The 21,597-nt window shown below is 37.2% G+C and overlaps 1 long non-coding RNA gene across 6 annotated transcripts in view; it reads right to left on the bottom strand.

Annotated features, from left to right (window-relative positions):
• The window catches only part of LOC137638193 (uncharacterized), a 101,075-nt gene extending 99,121 nt beyond the window's left edge, over positions 1-1,954 (bottom strand). For all 6 annotated transcript variants that reach the window (XR_011043867.1, XR_011043866.1, XR_011043864.1 and 3 more), the window contains exon 1: positions 1,920-1,954. This is a non-coding gene — a long non-coding RNA (uncharacterized lncRNA). The remainder of the gene's footprint in view (positions 1-1,919) is intronic.
• Between the last annotated feature and the right edge of the window lie 19,643 nt (positions 1,955-21,597).

The raw sequence follows: 21,597 nt of genomic DNA, 5'->3' as shown, positions 1-21,597 counted from the left end.
TAAGAGGGCTTCTCGAAATAATGAAAAAATTGGGGTAACTCGAGTAAAGTCACGTAGGTGTAAATACCTTATTGTCTTCAACGAATCAATTTGATCAATATGAGTGATAAACTCAACAACATCGCTCAAAGAGTAACTATATGCAACACGTCTATCCATTTCGGCGGTTACAGTTGGAAAGGGTCGACTCCAGGTCAATCTCGGGTCATGTGGGGGGGGATTAAAAATTTGAAATCACGCGGCCAACGAGAGGGTTAGTTCGGTTGATTTGTTTGACACTGGCTTTATCTACCGAAATATCTTAACTACTGTAGATGTTGGCTAACCTAACCTTTGGTTGTATATATAACAAATTAGTATTTGGCATAATTTCAGGACGTGTCCCAACGAACTAACAATCTTGACACGAGGTTAAAAATGAAGATTGTTGGAATTAGCAAAAACATAAGTCCGAACATCGATAACTGTTCAAGCTTGCGCCACCAGCTGATAGGCGAACAGAGAGCCGCCAAACGGGTGGTATTATAGTCAGGCAGGAAACAATGCTTGGGGGAAATTTTACGATCGAGTAACTTGGCCGTGGCTTCAGCGAACGACGCATTGTCAGGACCTTTCCCTAACCTAACAAGAATGCCGTTTTCTCGTGGTTTCTCGGCATTACGAATTTCTTTGTGAACTTGAGTGTTTTTTGGGTGGTTGGAATATGTTGTCCCATAACGAAAAAGGACCGTTTGCCGTCATTTACAGTGGGGGGGGTGCACGTTAATATTTCCCTTCACGAGAGTTACTCGTGATGTTTTTTATTTTTGTGAATTAGTGCCTTTTCGGGGTGTTTGGAATTCGAGGTAATATAAGCTGAAAACCGGTCTTTTTGCGACACACTAGAGACTCAGAAACATTCAAAACACACATCGGTGTCATTGTAGTGTATTACAGGGCAATGTAACCTAGGAAAACAACTACTTTTTCTTCTAGAAAAAATTACGCTCTTCGAAAATGACACTCGTTCCTGTCGCAAATGAATAGTTTCAGAAATATATATACATCTATATCCTCCGATAATGGGGGACCCCCAGTGGGAACTAGGGGTTTTGGGTGGGGAAAACATACTGGGGAATCGATATATAAACGTAAAACAAGCCTTTTCTTCTCTATACATTACCTTCCTGAAATTATAATAACCGGAGGAAAATACAAAACAGTATATCTGGATAAACTTTGGAGGCGCCGTTGCAAAGATTGTCATGAAAAAATACAGCAACCAGTGCTGCCAACGTCCGATGTAGATCAAATGTTATTTTGTGACCTGTCATACTACTAGGCTAGGTTAGGTGGGTTTGTTAGGTTCTGTGCCCTTTTTGTACTTTTTATATAGAGTAAAACTTGTATGGAGAAATTATTTAAAATACGTATGGAAATATCTATCATTACTGTAGTTAGTAATGTCAGCGTGCCGTTGGTAACTCTCTGTACCATACGTCAACGTTGGTAACACTGTATTATTGGTAACGTTGCTAATGTTATTGTTCGCAGTACATTCGTAAGAGAAGTGACACCGTGCAACTCAAAGTTAGCCGAATTGGTTGACTGTTTATTTCCGATTGAAATGAACATCAAATTCGTTTAATTCACGTTATTTACTATAGGAAACCATATATTTTCTGTTCGAAATCTCACCCTGTAATGCAATACAAAATTACCCACACATCGTTACATCATGTTCCGATTTTTTATTGGCCCAAAACCCTATTGTTTTAATGTAAAAATTTTCCACATTTCTCATAATTCATTCTCAAAACTTACCGGACTACATAAAATAAAAAGAATGAATATTACTCGTATAAGATGGAGGATAGCATTCCCATAGGGTAACTAGTAAAATGGGGCGAGGCAAATCAGCGAGTGTCTCTTCCACATACCTTACAATGCTGAGGTCAATCGAACAATTTTCACACGATATTGAGGTCAATCGAACAATTTTCACACGATATATCAACATGTATCCTTCAGGAAACCCTGAAAGGACAAAACGTACACAAAGTATCATGCAAATAAAAAGTTATATAAATTTGGCATATATTGCAAATTGTCAAAATAGAAAGAAATCCCACCCATAAGTGCTCAAAAGGAAAATCAAAGCAATAGATATAATAAAGTGGATGATTAACTGTAGGTTACTTAAAATATATTCTCATATTAGTCTTACATAAGAACTGTAATGGGTCAGCAAATAAAATATTGATTGCAACCTACCGTGGGCTCCCTTAGGACCATTAATAGTAGCACGGCTATAGCCTAATTCAGACTAATCAAATGTAAACAAACAATTTCGACTGGATTGTCGTACATGAGCCTTAAAATTGTCGTTTTTCAAGCAAAATGATCGTACACAGTTTCAATATAATTATTAGGTTGTTACATGATTGACTTATTTCAAAATATTTTAGTATAATTGTTTAATTAAACCCACACACACCTACATTGTTTATACCTTAGGTATGTATCGTACATCGTACCGGACCCAAAAAAATCGTACACGTACTATAATTATCGTACGAATGGCAACCCTGGATAAGTCACAACAAATATGGCGGCTCAGCGGCTGGCCTCGTTTCTCCCAAACCTTAAGCCAATGTTCGTATGTTTAATATAATTATGAAATAAATACTTGGACGTAAGGTAGTTAACCGTGGGGATATTTCTAGACGTAAAAAGATTATTAACAATATAATGATACAATAAAATTATGATTATCTTCAATAAACAGTTATTCTCTATAAAATTAAACTTCCAAACAAAACAAACTTTTTTTTCAAGGAAAAATGGATAATTTTAATGAAAAAAACATCTTTATATTGTTACAATAACGACAAATTCCAATGAAAAATCTATTTTGAATATTAAATATTTTGGAAATCAAAGAATCAAGAAATAAGACCTTTCATGTGACGTCATCAGACGACTAAGAACACCAGAACTGATTCTGTTTAGTGCCCAGGGATGTGGTAGCCCATATAGTAACATCCCTAACTAGAACACCAATCTGGGGTTAAAGTCCCACTCTAACTTGCTAGTTCCTTCAGTCACTAGCCTTTTGTGAGCTAAGGATGGGGGTTTATTTGAGCCTATAATTGCCATTGCCTGGCCCTCCTTGGTCGTAACTTGCGTGGAGAGAGGCCTTGGGCGCTGATCATAAGTATATATGGTCAGTCTCTGGGGAATTGTCCTACTTGATATTCACAAACTAGTATCGAATTAAAGAATTAACACCAAATATTAAAATTTTTTAATTAAGTTTGTAAGTTGACCGACTCAATATCTGTCTAAACCCAAATCAGCTGATTAAGGGAAATTACTGAATCTATTGATCGTTTTATTTCCTAATGCAATTAACATTAAAACTAATTTTCTATTAATAATTTTAAGGTAAATAGTTTTATTTGAAATAATTCATTTTTATTTACATTAGAGTTTAATGGCACAGAGGTTTACCAGAGTTCGTGTAGCCAATGTACGATAATTTATAGTTTTTAGCTCTTCAAGACCTTTATCATTAAGCTATTGGTTTACCTTTTTGTAAATCTAGTTTTTACCTCACTGAATTACTGTTAATAGATTTATTTTCTAGCATATTTTCAAATATAGCTAATATACGTGATTATTTACATATGTGATGTTTGCACATTTATAAATATTTCCCCAGTTTTCATTTTCTTTTTATCCAGTTTCGGCTACTCCTTTGTGATACCAAAGTTAACAGCTACGTCAATTGTACCTTTCCTCATCATCTACTTTATGTTTTTTTTTTATTCGTGTCTCTTCTGATTAGATTATTCATAGGATATGTTTTTCGTTCGGCTGTATGCCTTTACAGAAAGATATGAAGAAATGGGTGTTGTTGCACTGTATTACAAGGAAATTTAACCTATATATTGTGTAATGGGTATATGGAAAAATCCTTAAAAATACACATGCTAATATTACCGTAATACCAATGACATCGTAACATTGGTAATATTGTTAATGCTAGCGTTCGCAGTACATACGTGAGTGAAGTGACACGGAAATTGAGTCATTATATTTATACACTAACATAATATTTAACAAACGACATATTTAAACATTTTAATAGAACATGAGCCAGTTGGGCTACTTAAAGTTAGTAGAATTGGTTCTGTTTTCGGTCGAAATAAACGTCAAATTCGGGTATTATTGTAGTGCATTACAGGGCAATGTAACATAGAAAAAAACTACTTATAGAAAACAATACGCTCTACCAGCTCTGTTCAATCAAGTCTTACTTGATTAGTTATGCAATACCCTCGTATACATATTACGTTTGAAACCAGAATTATTATCCGATACCTTAAAAAATTACCTCATTTTATAACCAGAACTTTACCCAAATTCATTCAAATCACAGTAAAACATTTTCTGTTCGAATGGCACTATCATATTTGAGCCCCAAATCAAATATAGCAATTGACAACATTTAGAACAATTTAAACGTTACGTCAAATAAAATCTAAGAAACACTAGTAAGTTATTTAAACTTAAGCCAATTAAACCACCATATAGATAGCGAGGAATTTTAAAAGAAAACGGACTCTCTTCTTCAGGTTAAAATCCTTAAGATGTGATTAATTTCGTACCATATAACACTTCTGTACATTGTCTATTAATTATAATAAAGGGTAAAACTTCGACTCCTACAGAACTGTCACGAAATCCGATCAATATTATATCTAATTGATAAAAAATAAGTTGGATTATACGCATTTTTGGGAACACTGATTCACAGGTTTGTATAAACTATCCAAATTTCTATTTGAAAACTGTCCTACAGGCCAACACACTTCCTAAAGCACAAAAATATGCAAAAAATTATGTGCAAAATAACTAAGTTCCTTTAAATACGTACTTCATGGTCATTATTGTTAAAGCATAAATAACTATACAGATGATCAAACCAACTTTACGATTCCACGAGCTAACACTAAGTAATAAATGCCAAATTGTTGAAATAAGTAAACTTTTGATCGTTCCATACTCTTGAAGAATATTGCCTTTACACGTTTTTGTCTTATTGGGTAAAAAGTGCCATGCTTCATAATTCATATACAATCTGAACGCTTCATAATTAAGCTGATAAAAGAATTAAATTAGTGTAACAGAAAATTAACTTAAAAACGTACTTTCATATGGTTAAAGCCCGTACTTGCAAAGTAAAACTGGGAACTCACAAAACCACAAATGTTAGAGAACACCAATCAAATTTGTTAATAATTTTCGAAATTATATGTAGCCCAGGTATAAAACTAACCTGGATAGTTTTCTCTTCGGATTATATTCAATTACTGAAGGTAAAAATGAGTACCCAACCGACGAAAGACAAGTTAAATAGAAATAGAACTCGGGGAAATTAATTAACAAAACCAACGACGCAGGATGCGGTAGATATAAAAGGATAAAAATCGGTGTTGACAATGCACCATACATTTCAGTTTTCGTAGTCATTAAGATTTAAGATAATTTCTATTAATGATGGCGTATTATATTCGCTTTGGTCTCATTCTATATATTAATTGCTTACCTACATCCCTAATTGGAAAAGCAGGATGCTCTAAGACCCGGGGCTCCAGCAGGGAAATAGCCCAGTGAGGAAAGGAAAAAATTTGATAAAAATTTTAAGAACAGTAACATTAAAATAAATATATAAGCCAAAGTATCAACATAACCAAAATAATCACGTTCTTAAAACATTAACCGTTTACAAAAGCACAAATGTTAGCGAACACCAAAAACATCTAAACAGCAAGAAAGTCGAAAGCTTCGATATTAAATGCAAGTATAAAACTTGCACTTACATTTATATCTCTTCGGAAATTCAATAATTGTAAATGTAAAATTATTACCTAAGCGACGAAAAACAACAGTTCAATAGAAATGGAACTATTGGAAGGCAGTTAACGAAACCGGGGACGCAGGATGTGAGAGATGTAAAAGGATATAAAAAGGATTTAGCGTCCTGCGAAACATCGCCATGACACATTTAGATGTTAGCATCATTAAAAGGCGCCATCTTTGTTTTCGTATTAACTTACTTAAACATCTAATTAAAGGTCCACATACAATCGAAACACTAAACAAACGTAATTTCTTCAACACTCCCATCACATCATCGTAAAACCAACACACGAACGGCGAAAATTAACCAGAACACGAAATTAAAATATAAATTTCTTACTTACAGACACCTCTTTTCGGAAAGCACTGTTAAGTTAAACACTGGTGAAGGCGAAATGGCTGCCATCAGGCGAGAATGAAGGAAATCACAATTCGGGCAAGCTAAGTTGGCTAAAGCAAGGACGTAGGATATAGTAAGTGTTATTGAGCGTCCTTGGGAGAGACAATGCCATCTATGTTTTGGTGTTCGTACCATTGTAAGACAACGCATTTAAGTTTTCGTAGTGTTAAGTTTAATGCAATATTTTTTTTTTTCTTCTGATGTGGTATATTTGAATAAAGTAGTGTACTTTGATAGAATTTACCTCTCTTGAATTATATCATCGGATCACTTATTTAAAGATTAAAACCATGTTCAGTTTAACGGACTATAATATTTTCTCTTAATTACATTCACAATTATTATTATTATTATTATTTGCTAAGCTACAACCGTAGCTGGAAAAGCAGGATGCTATAAGCCCAGGGGCTCCAACAGGGAAAATAGCTCAGTGAGGAAAGGAAACACGGAAAAATAAAATATCTTAAGAACAGTAACATTAGAATAAATATTTCCTATATAAACTATCAAAACTTTAACAAAACAAGTAGAAGAGAAATTAGATAGAATAGTGTGCCCGAGTGTACCCTCAAGCAAGAGAACTCTAACCCAAGACAGTGGAAGACCATGGTACAGAGGCTATGGCACTACCCAAGACTAGAGAACAATGGTTTGATTTTGGAGTGTCCTTCTCCTAGAAGAGCTGCTTATCATAGCTAAAGAGTCTCTTCTACCCTTACCAAGAGGAAAGTAGCCACTGAACCATTACAGTGCAGTAGTTAACCCCTTGGGTGAAAAAGAATTGTTTGGTAATCTCAGTGTTGTCAGGTGTATGAGGACAGAGGAGAATCTGTAAAGAATAGGCCAGACTATTCAGTGTATGTGTAGGCAAAGGGAAAGGGAACCGTAACCAGAGAGAAGGATCCAATGAAATACTGCCTGGCCAATTAAAGGACCCCCACTGGGTCAATTGCCACCGGGAATATTGCCACCGGGAATATTGCCACTGGGAATATTCCCACTGGGTCAATTGCCACCGGGAATATTGCCACTGGGAATATTCCCACTGGGTCAATTGCCACCGGGAATATTGCCACTGGGAATATTCCCACTGGGAAAATTGCCACCGGGAATATTGCCACTGGGAATATTCCCACTGGGTCAATTGCCACCGGGAATATTGCCACTGGGAATATTCCCACTGGGAAAATTGCCACCGGGAATATTGCCACTGGGAATATTCCCACTGGGAAAATTGCCACCGGGAATATTGCCACTGGGAATATTCCCACTGGGTCAATTGCCACCGGGAATATTGCCACTGGGAATATTCCCACTGGGAAAATTGCCACCGGGAATATTGCCACTGGGAATATTCCCACTGGGAAAATTGCCACTGGGTCAATTGCCACCGGGAATATTGCCACTGGGAATATTCCCACTGGGAAAATTGCCACTGGGTCAATTGCCACCGGGAATATTGCCACTGGGAATATTCCCACTGGGTCAATTGCCACCGGGAATATTGCCACTGGGAATATTCCCACTGGGAAAATTGCCACTGGGTCAATTGCCACCGGGAATATTGCCACCGGGAATATTGCCACTGGGAATATTCCCACTGGGTCAATTGCCACCGGGAATATTGCCACTGGGAATATTCCCACTGGGAAAATTGCCACCGGGAATATTGCCACTGGGAATATTCCCACTGGGAAAATTGCCACTGGGTCAATTGCCACCGGGAATATTGCCACTGGGAATATTCCCATTGGGTCAATTGCCACCGGGAATATTGCCACTGGGAATATTCCCACTGGGAATATTCCCACTGGGAAAATTGCCACCGGGAATATTGCCACTGGGAATATTCCCACTGGGAAAATTGCCACCGGGAATATTGCCACTGGGAATATTCCCACTGGGAAAATTGCCACTGGGTCAATTGCCACCGGGAATATTGCCACTGGGAATATTCCCACTGGGTCAATTGCCACCGGGAATATTGCCACTGGGAATATTCCCACTGGGAAAATTGCCACCGGGAATATTGCCACTGGGAATATTCCCACTGGGAAAATTGCCACTGGGTCAATTGCCACCGGGAATATTGCCACTGGGAATATTCCCACTGGGTCAATTGCCACCGGGAATATTGCCACTGGGAATATTCCCACTGGGAAAATTGCCACCGGGAATATTGCCACTGGGAATATTCCCACTGGGAAAATTGCCACTGGGTCAATTGCCACCGGGAATATTGCCACTGGGAATATTCCCACTGGGAAAATTGCCACTGGGTCAATTGCCACCGGGAATATTGCCACTGGGAATATTCCCACTGGGAAAATTGCCACTGGGTCAATTGCCACCGGGAATATTGCCACCGGGAATATTGCCACTGGGAATATTGCCACTGGGAAAATTGCCACCGGGAATATTGCCACTGGGAATATTCCCACTGGGAAAATTGCCACCGGGAATATTGCCACTGGGAATATTCCCACTGGGAATATTCCCACTGGGAAAATTGCCACCGGGAATATTGCCACTGGGAATATTCCCACTGGGAAAATTGCCACTGGGTCAATTGCCACCGGGAATATTGCCACCGGGAATATTGCCACTGGGAATATTCCCACTGGGAAAATTGCCACCGGGAATATTGCCACTGGGAATATTCCCACTGGGAAAATTGCCACCGGGAATATTGCCACTGGGAATATTCCCACTGGCAATATTCCCACTGGGAAAATTGCCACCGGGAATATTGCCACTGGGAATATTCCCACTGGGAAAATTGCCACTGGGTCAATTGCCACCGGGAATATTGCCACCGGGAATATTGCCACTGGGAATATTCCCACTGGGTCAATTGCCACCGGGAATATTGCCAATGGGAATATTCCCACTGGGAAAATTGCCACTGGGTCAATTGCCACTGGGGATATTGCCCACCTAGGAATATTGCATATTATATGCAATTGAACGTAAATATCTAATTTTATCATTATAAGTGCTGTATTTCAATAGAATGTTCTTTATTTTGGCGTTTAAATATTGGTACTTTTTTTTTGTCGGGAAGTGAGTCCCCTCGTTCAAAATGGATTCTCTTAATTATTATTATTATTATTAAATGCTAAGCTACAACCCTAGTTGGAAAAGCAGGATGCTATAAGCCCAGGGGCCCCAACAGGGAAAATAGCCCAGTGAGGAAAGGAAATAAGGAGATAAGGAAAAATAGAACATTTTAGGAATAGTAACAATATTAAAATAAATATTTCCTATTTAAAATATAAAAACTTTAACAGAACAAGAGGAAGAGAAACTAGATAGAAAAGTGTGCCTGAGTGTACCCTCAAGCAAGAGAACTCTAACCCAAGGCAGTGTAAGACCATGGTACAGAGGCTATGGCACTACCCAAGACTAGAGAACAATGGTTTGATTTTGGAGTGTCCTTCTCCTAGAAGAGCTGCTTACCATAGCTGAAGAGTCTCTTCTACCCTTACCAAGAGGAAAGTAGCCACTGAACAATTACAGTGCAGTAGTTAACCCCTTGGGTGAAGAAGAATTGTCTAGTAATCACAGTGTTGTCAGGTGTATGAGGACAGGAGAATCTGTAAAGGATAGGCCAGACTATTCGGTGTCTGTGTAGGCAAAGGGAAAGAACCGTAACCAGAGAGAAGGGTCCTATGTAGTACTGTCTGGCCAGTCAAAGCGTTCTTCATCTTTAGGTGCGTCAATCAGCCGCCAGATATCGGGGTTGGCATTACCTACTGATTTATTAAGCGAATTATGGCCTCTACGTTGTTATTTGTTCGTGGTAAAGAGGTGACTACACGGCTTTAAACATTCCAGAAACTTAGTGGAAATGTACCTGTAACTCTTCGTCTGTTATTCCTTGTCCCTCCCTCAATTCCTATGTATGTAGATTCGAAATAAGCGAGGAATTCCTGCGGTATGGCATCCTCCTCTGACAGTTCTTCGAAAACCCAAATAACATCCTGAGTTGGCACAAAGGAAAGGGCAGAAAAATGTCTCATTTTTAAAGAGAATTCATTGTTGTTGTGGTATTCTTGTTTGAAACCCAATTCAACTATCTTTCTATAAAGCGATTGAGAGAAATGGAAGAAACACCCATTAAGAAAAACGTCTGGGAAAGCCGCCTTTATTCCATTAAAACAAGCCTTTTCAAAATCAATTGTAATATTTTCGGTTTCTTCACCACCTAAAAATTCACTCAATTTTTCAAAAACTCTTCTATATGTTACCTCGGTCTTGTTAGGTAAAAGAGCAAAGACACGTGGTATACTCAGTTTATCTTGCTGTACATGAACGGTTAAAAGTTGATAATAAAATTCTGGAGCAACTTTAAATGTTCCGTCAATTGCCCAATTCTTAAAACGTTTTCAATCTTGTAGCCCAGCATCAGATGCAAACATCAATATGCGATCCACATCGTCGATACCTGAATCATATTGAAGGAAAGTTTTCCCTCCGTCTATGACTGTAAATTCTAGTGGTATCGAATATCCTGCCCTTCCACATGGAACGGAAGGAAAATTTGAAAGTTTTTGTCTCCACTTCCTAATATTCCTGCTTATGTGACTTGTATTGGATCCTCCTCTCTGGTTACGGTTCATTTTCCCTTTGCCTACATACACACTGAATAGTCTGGCATATTCTTTACATATTCTCCTCTATCCTCATATACCTGACAACACAGATTACCAAACAATTCTTCATCACCCAAGGGGTTACTGCACTGTAATTGTTCAGTGCCACTTTCCTCTTGGTAAGGGTAGAAGAGACTCTTTAGCTATGGTAAGCAGCTCTTCTAGGAGAAGGACACTCCAAAATCAAACCACTGTTCTCTAGTCTTGGGTAGTGCCATAGCCTCTGTACCATGGCCTTTCACTGTCTTGGGTTAGAGTTCTCTTGCTTGAAGGTACACTCGAGCACACTCTCCTATCTTATTTCTCTTCCTCTTGTTTTGTTAAAGTTTTTATAGTTTATATAGGAGATATTTATTGTTGTTACTCTTCTTAGAATATTTTATTTTCCTTTTTTCCTTTCCGCACTGAGCTATTTTCCCTGTTGGAGCCCCTGGGCTTATAGCATCCTGCTTTTCCAACTAGGGTTGTAGCTTAGTAAGTAATAATAATGATAATAATAATAATAATTTGAGATAGGACAGATCCACCGAGAGACGCAGTAGCTTGAGCTACCAGGACGCGACTTGGCTGATGAGACGTTTTCACTTTTTCTTTTAACGATTCATGCGCAACTACACGATCTTTCGTTGACGAGTGTGTATGTTCGTCTACATGTTGCAAAACTTCAAAGTCGTTGTCCGATGTTTTTTTTTTCTTTTTTTGTATGTAGTCTAGCCTTGCAGTTTCTCTTCTTTCGTTGACTACACACCCAGTATATAATTGTACCGTCCTTATTTGTGCCATGTTTATGGTACATGAACTGTTGCTCATCAACAAGCATATCGTTCTCACGTTCACTCTTAATGATGGACACCATTGTGGGTTGAAGTTTCCAGAAATACTAAACTCTAAATACTAAAATTCGTTATTGTGATATTTTTGTTTATAAACAACTTAAAAATTTCCTAGATAATGGTGGTTTGGAAACCTATCTAAAAATCTTAAGAGGTAAACAGTTGTCGAAACAATAACAGATAACAAGGAAAATCTTGAATGGAAAACTGATAGTAAAAGTGGGGGATATAACGCAATAAAGTTGTAGGTCTGTTTGTATGTTTTAAACCATTCCTATGGGTTTAGAGTTACAGTTTTACACTGAGAAATAATTTCCCTTCATTTAATTTAAAAAAAAAATATGGTGGCGATTTTCCGGGTGGCAATATTCCTAGGTGGGCAATATTCCTAGGTGGGCAATATTCCCAGTGGCGATATTCCCGGTGGCAATTGACCCAGTGGCAATATTCCTAGCGCCAATTACACCATAGGCTGTATGCATTCACTAATGGTGTAGGCACTCACGAATGCATTACAGACCTCATGTCCACCGTTAACGAGTCGCAGGCACTAGTGGTGTAGGCACTCACGAATGCATTACAGACCTCATGTCCACCATTAACGAGTCACAGGCACTAGTGGTGTAGGCACTCACGAATGCATTACAGACCTCATGTCCACCATTAACGAGTCGCAGGCACTAGTGGTGTAGGCACTCACGAATGCATTACAGACCTCATGTCCACCATTAACGAGTCGCAGGCACTAGTGGTGTAGGCACTCACGAATGCATTACAGACCTCATGTCCACCATTAACGAGTCGCAGGCACTAGTGGTGTAGGCACTCACGAATGCATTACAGACCTCATGTCCACCATTAACGAGTCGCAGGCACTTGTGGTGTAGGCACTCACGAATGCATTACAGACCTCATGTCCACCATTAACGAGTCGCAGGCACTTGTGGTGTAGGCACTCACGAATGCATTACAGACCTCATGTCCACCATTAACGAGTCGCAGGCACTTGTGGTGTAGGCACTCACGAATGCATTACAGACCTCATGTCCACCATTAACGAGTCGCAGGCACTAATGGTGTAGGCACTCACGAATGCATTACAGACCTCATGTCCACCATTAACGAGTCGCAGGCACTTGTGGTCTTCCTGGACCTTGAGAAGGCTTTTTGAACTTGCCAGTGCGGCTGCAATGCTCTTCTCTCTTGTACGCAAGAGGTCACCTGCTGTCCTGTGTCCAAGAGTACACTCAAGTCCGGGAAGCTAGAGTCACTTTCCAAGGTGCCACTTCACCTTTCCTCCCCCTGGAGAATGGCACTCCACAGGGGGGGGGGGATATTATGCCCATTCCTATCTAATGTTCTCGGTGAAAACTTATTGTTAATAGAACTCCCCAAAGGAGTAGAGGTGTTCATATATTCAGATGATATCTGTATTGTATGTCCACACTGTTCGTTTTCAGTCTCAAAAAATGCAAAGAGCCCTTACTAAGGCAATGCTTATTAGGTATGTTGAGCCTCTCCCCTTTCTTTTTTATTAGCAACACCCCATAGAGTGGGTTCAAAATTTCATATACCTTGGTGTCAATATTAACAACAAGCTTCTCCCTCACACTCAGGTTAAATTGCTTAGACATAAAATTAACTCTCATTATTCTGCAATGAAAAGAATAACTACCTTCCCCTGCTCTCATTTTCCTCCCTTCAAATTTGCTGTCTTCTCTTGGAGATATCCAAAAGGATGCTATGAGATTAATTACTGGTGCCCCTTACGTGGACAAGGCTTCACCTTCTCAGGCAAGAAACCAACCTGTTATCTCTGGCAGATAGAATAAGAATGCGTATGTATTGCATTATTATCAAAACTATAAAAGTAAATAGAAATTCCCCACTTAAAACTAAAATAAACAGATTCATGAATTTGCATGAAGACCTAGAACCCCCTAATCATTATATTGGTAAACTCATTCAAGTCATTAGAGATGTTAACATCCAGCAAGTCATACTTAACGTAAAGCATGATAAATTGAATGAATATTGTGTCCCTCCAGCACCCTGGAGCCCTGATCCAATTCATGTTAATTACACTGTTCTTCCAGCATTCAAATCTCAATGTTCTCCTCGACAGTTAAAGACTGCAGCTTTGGCTTCCATTGCCAGTACCAGTGCTACTGATGTTTATTACACAGATGGCTCTGTAGAAATGAATTTACCTGGTGCTATTTCTGCTATTTTCTCCAACACCTTTTCCAGTGGCTGGAGGCTTTCTGACCATGCTTCCATCCTACAGGCTGGAATCTATGCCATTACAAAGGCATTGGAGAATTCCTTCTCAAAATACGGTCACACTACCATTCACACTGACTCAAGAGGTGCTATACAGAGTATTTTAAAACATAAATTTAATGAGAATATCTTCTTGATTAGCAGCATAAAGGCTATGATGAAGCTGACCGCCTCGCCAATAGTGCTCTGAGGTGTCTCACTAAAAGTAGAGCATGCAGACCCTCTCTCTCACATATCAAAAAGTTAATGACTGACTATTGTCATGTCCAGACGGAAAGATTAATTCGACAAGTTTTGCATGAGGGCTCCCGTCCTACTAAGGGGTACACTGAGGTAACTAATATCCTCCCCCATAATATGTCTTAATCTCTCAGTAGAAAACTAACTACCATTCTTTTCAGACTACGTCTCTGCTATCTCTACAGCTGGAAGATTGTTAGAATTGAAAATAGAAACCTTCCCCCTCCGTCAATCCATAAATCTCCCTCCTCCTTACACAGCTGTACAAGTAACTAAACACATACTAGAAAACACACACATACTTTCGGGTTTTTTATGATCTTATCCCCCTCCCAGATAACTGAATAATATAAAGTAAACGTTTAGATTAAATTAGGTTACTCTATACATACTGTTTCTATGCGTAATCAATCCCATAGAAAGAAATTTCCCTACATAGGCCTCTTAAAATCTCAATACAGCATACCGGAATACAACCTAGGCCTAGGTTCAGTCTATGGGATCTCAAACACAATTTTCACTGACTCAGGTTAACACCTCATAATCTTATCCTATTCCTTACCTCTCCCCCTGTGGACAGAACAGTTTTAACCAATAAAATAGTCTTTTTATGTAACTCAAACATTTATTATATACACAAACTCATAATTAATAGCTAGGTAACTCATATCACTGTCGGAATTGCAAACCCAAAACTCATAGCAAACTGGATCCTTACCCCTATCCACTAGGGATAGCTTCCTACGCATCCCTTCCCTACTCAAACGATAAACAAACACACTGTACAAAGTAGGAGAGGTTGGTTGGAGAATAGTTATTTCTTGGCCGTGTTCCTCATAAGGAAACAGCTCTTGATTTTCCTATATCCCTTCTTCCTCCCCCTGCTAACTGCACACACAAACCTTGCTATCCTTCCTAAATCCTACACACTCTACATAAGTGCAAAGTAGGAATAGTTGATTGGAGAATAGTCATTTCTTGGCCGTGTTCCTCATGAGGAAACAGCTCTTGATTTTCGTATCTCCCTTCTTCCTCCCCTACTCCCTGCACACACAATCCTTCGTATCCTTTTAAACCCCATCATGGGTGCCACCTTAGCCCTCCCTAAACAAACCCTGATACCATGGGTGCGTAATACAGACTTTTTTCTAAGCGTTAACTCTAACTTTATTGTAAATTCTATTACTATTGAGATTTTCCTTACTTTTTGCTATCTCTCTTTACTCTTAGCTAGCACTCAACCTATCTCCTTTACCTACTGCTTAAGCTTTTGCTTGGGATATTTTACGCACTTCTTCTACCTCCGACTAAATCGCTTTGCATTCCTTCCCACGATTTCCTACTTCCTACTTTCTCTCCTACTCGATAGACTCTATCAACAATTTTCCTTTCGTGGACCTCAAAAAGGAGTCTCTTTACCAGGCCTTTTTTTCCGTTGTCATGACTGTCACCCCCTGGTTCCCCTGTTGCTTTGCGTGGTGGTTGCAACAATAAATAGCTTCGGCTATCTAAACTTAACGTAACCTATTAAGCTATAAAGTAATTATGTACACTCTTCATTGAATCCATTTCATATTAAGTTTACCCACAGACACCATATTCATATTCACATTACTATTTAAAGAGAACGAAAACACTTTATACAATATTCTCTTACGGGCTGCCTAAGGCAAGAGACCGTGTCTTACACACCGGTAAGGCAATCTACACACACACACACACACACACACACACACACACACACACACAAGTTTATAATCAATTCAATGAGAAAAAGAATAAAATTAACGCCTTCTTTTATAATATATTGTAATATCATAACCATCTTCTCCTACGCCTCTTGATGCAAAGGGCCTCAGTTAGACTCCACCAGTCGTCTCTATCTTGAGCTTTTAAATCAATACTTCTCCATTCATCATCTCCTACTTCACACTTCCTAGTCATCAGCCATGTAGGCCTGTGTCTTCCAACTCTTCTAGTGTTACAGTGTTGACCATAACATAATATAATATATGATAAAGACTTTCTTATTCTCTGTATTTCAATAATGTGAATTTGATAATAAACATTTATGCTGTGTGATACACAAACTATGTTAGAATGGACATTATACGAACAACTGATTATTATTATTATTATTGTGAAGTCACTGTAAGTATATATATATATATATATATATATATATATATATATATATATATATATATATATATATATATATATATATATATATATATATATATATATATATATATATATATATATACGATGAATTAAACGTGTATTTCCTTTGATTTACTATTGATTTTTAATTTCATGTTAAAGTGATTTATAGGAAATATGCTTAATGCTTTTAATTTCGATATATGCTAAGGAACTATTGTAAATCCTGTAATTTCATGGACTACATTGTATATAAAATAATGTAAATATATCGATTGAATAATAGATTAATGTTAATATGTAATTATATCTATTGTAATTTTCTTAATGTAGAATTTGTGGTTAATAGCAAAGTTTATCCTTAAAGGCCAAGGGTAAAAAAAAAAAAAAAAATGGTTTTCTGTCATATCCTTAAATCTTCGGTAACAGATAACGAACACTAAAATGTAGATGGCTCTGTCATCTCGCAAGGACGCTCAACCACGATTTCTACTCCTTATTAAACTTCCCCTTATCCTGCGTCCTTGCTTTTGTCAACTAACTTTTTCCTAGGTGTCGTTCTATTCTTTCTCGCTTTAGGACAACCATTTTGCCTTTACTATCCACCATGATCGTGACTAAGAAACCTTTGTAAGTAAGAGTATATTTTAATTTCGTGTCGAAGTTTCGTGTTCATGGTTGATTACCACCTTTTAAAAGGTATGTACTGTGTTGTAATTACAGCTTATTTGTTAAGCTTCTGATTTCACGAGGTTTTATTACTAGGCAAGTTCGATTTTAGCTTCAGTGAATAGTAATTACATGTGAATTAATTTTCTTGTAGGCCTGGTGCTGATAACGTTGTTGCTATATAACTATATTCAATAAGACTAAAACTAATACACTACGTCATTATATTAACTTTAATGAGACTTTTTACGTCAGCAAGCGTAGATGATAAAGAAAATTTAAGGAATACGAACACTGAAATGCATCGTGGCTCCGTTTCGTAGGACGATAAACCCCTATTTATATCCTATTTTATCTACCGCATCCTGTGACTTTGGTTTTCTTAATTACCTTTGCCGAGTTCCAATGTTATAGAACACCAATTTTTTTCGCCATTTGGTAATAATTTCGTCTTCGCAATTATTGAATATATTCCAAAGATTTAAGGGTCCGGGTTATACCTACATTTAATGTCGAAGCTTTTATCTTAAACTTCCGTGTGAGTGTCTGGTTCAACTTTTAAAGAAAATTACGGAACTTTATTGGTGTTTGCTTACTTTTCTGCATTTGTAATAGTTTTTTTTTTTAGAACCCGGTTATTTTGGTGTTTTATTTTGCAGGTACCGTTTTTAACCATGGAAAATTACGCGTTATTTTCTTTTATATATATATCTATATCTATATCTATATATATGAATTGGGCAGTTTTCAATTCGTAGATATTTAGATGAACACAATTGTGGCGTTGCTCATCATTTTTCCTAAATTACCTCATGTAGGGTACCTGTGTAAACAATATATTCTAACCTCGTTTAGAACATAGCTAATGTGGAAAGTATTTACTTTACAATTCGATGGAGACCAAAAGCGTGGAGTAATAACCTTGTAGTAGAAGGTTGCGACCAACAGACTAATTCAACAATTAAGATATTTTGACGGAAATTAGTGCTGGTTCGTGGAATCAAGTGGATTTTATCATTTGAATATATTATGCTTGAATGATTATGGCGATGAATTACGTAGTATATATAGGAAATTCACTTATTTTACTTAAATGTATGCTTAGTATTGTGCTTTACGAAGCATTTTCAGGGACAACGTGCAAACAAATCATTTAGATGGTTAATACGAATCTTTAGGCCTATGTATTTATTTCCGAAATACATCAGTAGTGTTATACTTCAGCAATTTAAAGCTGGCAAAGTAGTTGAAGTTCTGTTACTTTACTTTGATGGCTGCTTTTCCGGTCCCATACAGCAGGGGAACCCCACTCTCTACAGGACCTCCACTGTCGTTTTACTTTATTCGTTCAGAGTATTTAATGTTTCATGTCTCGTATTTATATACTGTTAAAGCATCACTGTAAGAAAAACTCGTGAAATAAGTCTCTAGTTGTTTCTTGAAAGCCTTGATGTCTTCAATCATTCTTATGTTTCGTGGGAGCTTATTATATAGTCTAGGGCCGCATATTTAAAATCTCAAGAGCGTAAAGTAGACATAAATCTAGGTTCCAACAGTTTAAAGCCATCTGTAACTATTCTCGTGTCGACACGAGAATATGTAGCAATATGTAGCAATTCTCTAAGTATTTTGGACGTCCGGGTCTGATAAGTGAGTTGTTGTACATAATTTAAATTCAATTCTCGCTTTAATGGTCAGCCAGTGTAAATCGATTAGTATAGGGGTGATCCTTTCTCTAGGTGGGACACCTTTTATCAGTCTTGCTGCTGTTTATTATGTTTTATAATTTCTTAAGTTGCACTTTGGGGAAATTGTAATGGATAAAATTACAGTAGTCAATCCTGGTAATAACACAGTTTATCAAAAGTTTCTTCACAGAATTTTCGTCCAGGTACTTTTTTTTTTATAAACGCAATATTTCTTAGATGATAACCAGCAGTTTTCAATACATTATTTATTTGGACATTTAGAGATAGGTTGCAGTCAAGAAAGACACCTAGATCTCGAACTTTATAGGCCCCGAGTCACTATTCGTTTGAATATTGTCGAATATATTAAATATTTTAGATATATATTTATTTGATTTTTGGAGTTTATCATTATTTTAACAATATAAAGATGCTTATTTAATTAAAAATATCCATTTTTCCTTGAAAACAAGTTTTTGTTTATAGAGAATAACTGGTTATTGAAGATATTAATCCAGCTATTGTATCATTATTTTATTATTATCATTTTTCATCTAGAAATGTCCCCACTGTTAACTAGTTTACGTCCAAGTAGGCCTATTTATTTCATAATTGTTTTAAACACGAACATTGCCTTATGGTTAAGGATTGGGAGGAAAAAAGGTTGCCAATCGTACGATAATTATTATACATATACGATTATTTTATGTCTGGTACGATGTAGGATATATACTTTAAGTATATACAATGTATATGTATGTGTTGAATTAAACAATTATTCTATAATATTTTGAAATAATTCAATCTTGTAACTCCCTAATAATTACATTGAAACTGTGTACGATCATTTTGGTTGAAAAAAAAACGACAATTTATAAGGCTCGTGTACGATAACCCAGTCGAAATTGTTTGTTTACATTAGTCCAGGGGTGCCATTCGTACGATAATTATCGTACATGTACGATTATTTTAGGTCCAGTATGATGTACGATACATACCTTAGGTACATACATATATATGTGTGTGTTTAATTAAACAATTATACTAAATTATATTGAAATAAGTCAATCATGTAACTCCCTAATAATTATATTGAAACTGTGTACGATCATTTTGGTTGAAAAAACGACAATTGATAAGGCTCGTGTACGATAATCCAGTCGAAATTGTTTGTTTACATTAGTCTGACTGATTCCTGAACCTGATAGTCGTGCTACTATTAATGGTCCTAAGGAGATCCACGGTAGGTTATAATCCATCCTTTATTTGCTGACCCATGACAGTTCTTATGTAAGACTAATATGAGAATAAAGTATATATTTAAAGTAACTTGCAGTTAATCATCCATTTTATTATATCTATTGCTTTGATTTTCCTTTTGAGCACTGTTATGGGTGGGAGTTCTTTCTATTTTGACATTGCAATATATGCCAAATTTATATAACTTTTTATTTGCATGATACTTTGTGTACGTTTTGTCCTTTCAGGGTTTCCTGAAGGATACATGTTGATATATCGTGTGAAAATTGTTCGATTGACCTCAGCATTGTAAGGTATGTGGAAGAGACACTTGTTGATTTGCCTCGCCCCATTTTACTAGTTACCTTATGGGAATGCTATCCTCCATCTTATACGAGTAACATTCATTCTTTTTATTTTATGTAGTCCGGTAAGTTTTGAGAATGAATTATGATAAAAGTGGAAAATTTTTACATTAAAACAAAAGGGTTTTTGGGCCAATAAAAAATCGGAACATGATGTAACGATGTGTGGGTAATTTTGTATTGCATTACAGGGTGAGATTTCGAACAGAAAATATATGTTTTCCTATAGTAAATAATGTGAATTAAACGAATTTGATGTTCATTTCAATCGGAAATAAACAATCAACCAATTCGGCTAACTTTGAGTTGCACGGTGTCACTTCTCTTACGAATGTACTGCGAACAATAACATTAGCAACATTACCAATAATACACTGTGTTACCAACGTTGACGTATGGTACATAGAGTTACCAACGGCACGCTGACATTACCAACGACAGTAATGATAGATATTTCCATACGTATTTTAAATAATTTCTCCATACAAGTTTTACTCTATATAAAAAGTACAAAAGGGGCACAGAACCTAACAAACCCACCTAACCTAGCCTAGTAGTATGACAGGTCACAAAATAACATTTGATCTACATCGGACGTTGGCAGCACTGGTTACTGTATTTTTTCATGACAATCTTTGCAACGGCGCCTCCAAAGTTTATCCAGATATACTGTTTTGTTTTTTCCTCTGGTTATTATAATTTCAGGAAGGTAATGTATAGAGAAGAAAAGGCTTGTTTTACGTTTATATATCGATTCCCCAGTATGTTTTCCCCACCCAAAACCCCGAGTTCCCACTGGGGGTCCCCCATTATCGGAGGATATAGATGTATATATATTTCTGAAACTATTCATTTGCGACGGGAACGAGTGTCATTTTCGAAGAGCGTAATTTTTTCTATAAGAAAAAGTAGTTGTTTTCCTAGGTTACATTGCCCTGTAATACACTACAATGACACCGATGTGTGTTTTGAATGTTTTGAGTCTCTAGTGTGTCGCAAAAAGACCGGTTTTCAGCTTATATTACCTCGAATTCCAAACACCCCGAAAAGGCACTAATTCACAAAAATAAAAAACATCACGAGTAACTCTCGTGAAGGGAAATATTAACGTGCACCCCCCCCACTGTAAATGACGGCAAATGGTCCTTTTTCGTT

This window comes from Palaemon carinicauda, chromosome 3 (genome assembly GCF_036898095.1).
Source record: "Palaemon carinicauda isolate YSFRI2023 chromosome 3, ASM3689809v2, whole genome shotgun sequence".
Classification (NCBI taxonomy): Eukaryota; Metazoa; Arthropoda; class Malacostraca; order Decapoda; family Palaemonidae; genus Palaemon; species Palaemon carinicauda.
The sequence above is the reverse complement of the archived record's forward strand: the minus strand, read 5'-3'. Positions and strand labels throughout refer to the sequence as shown.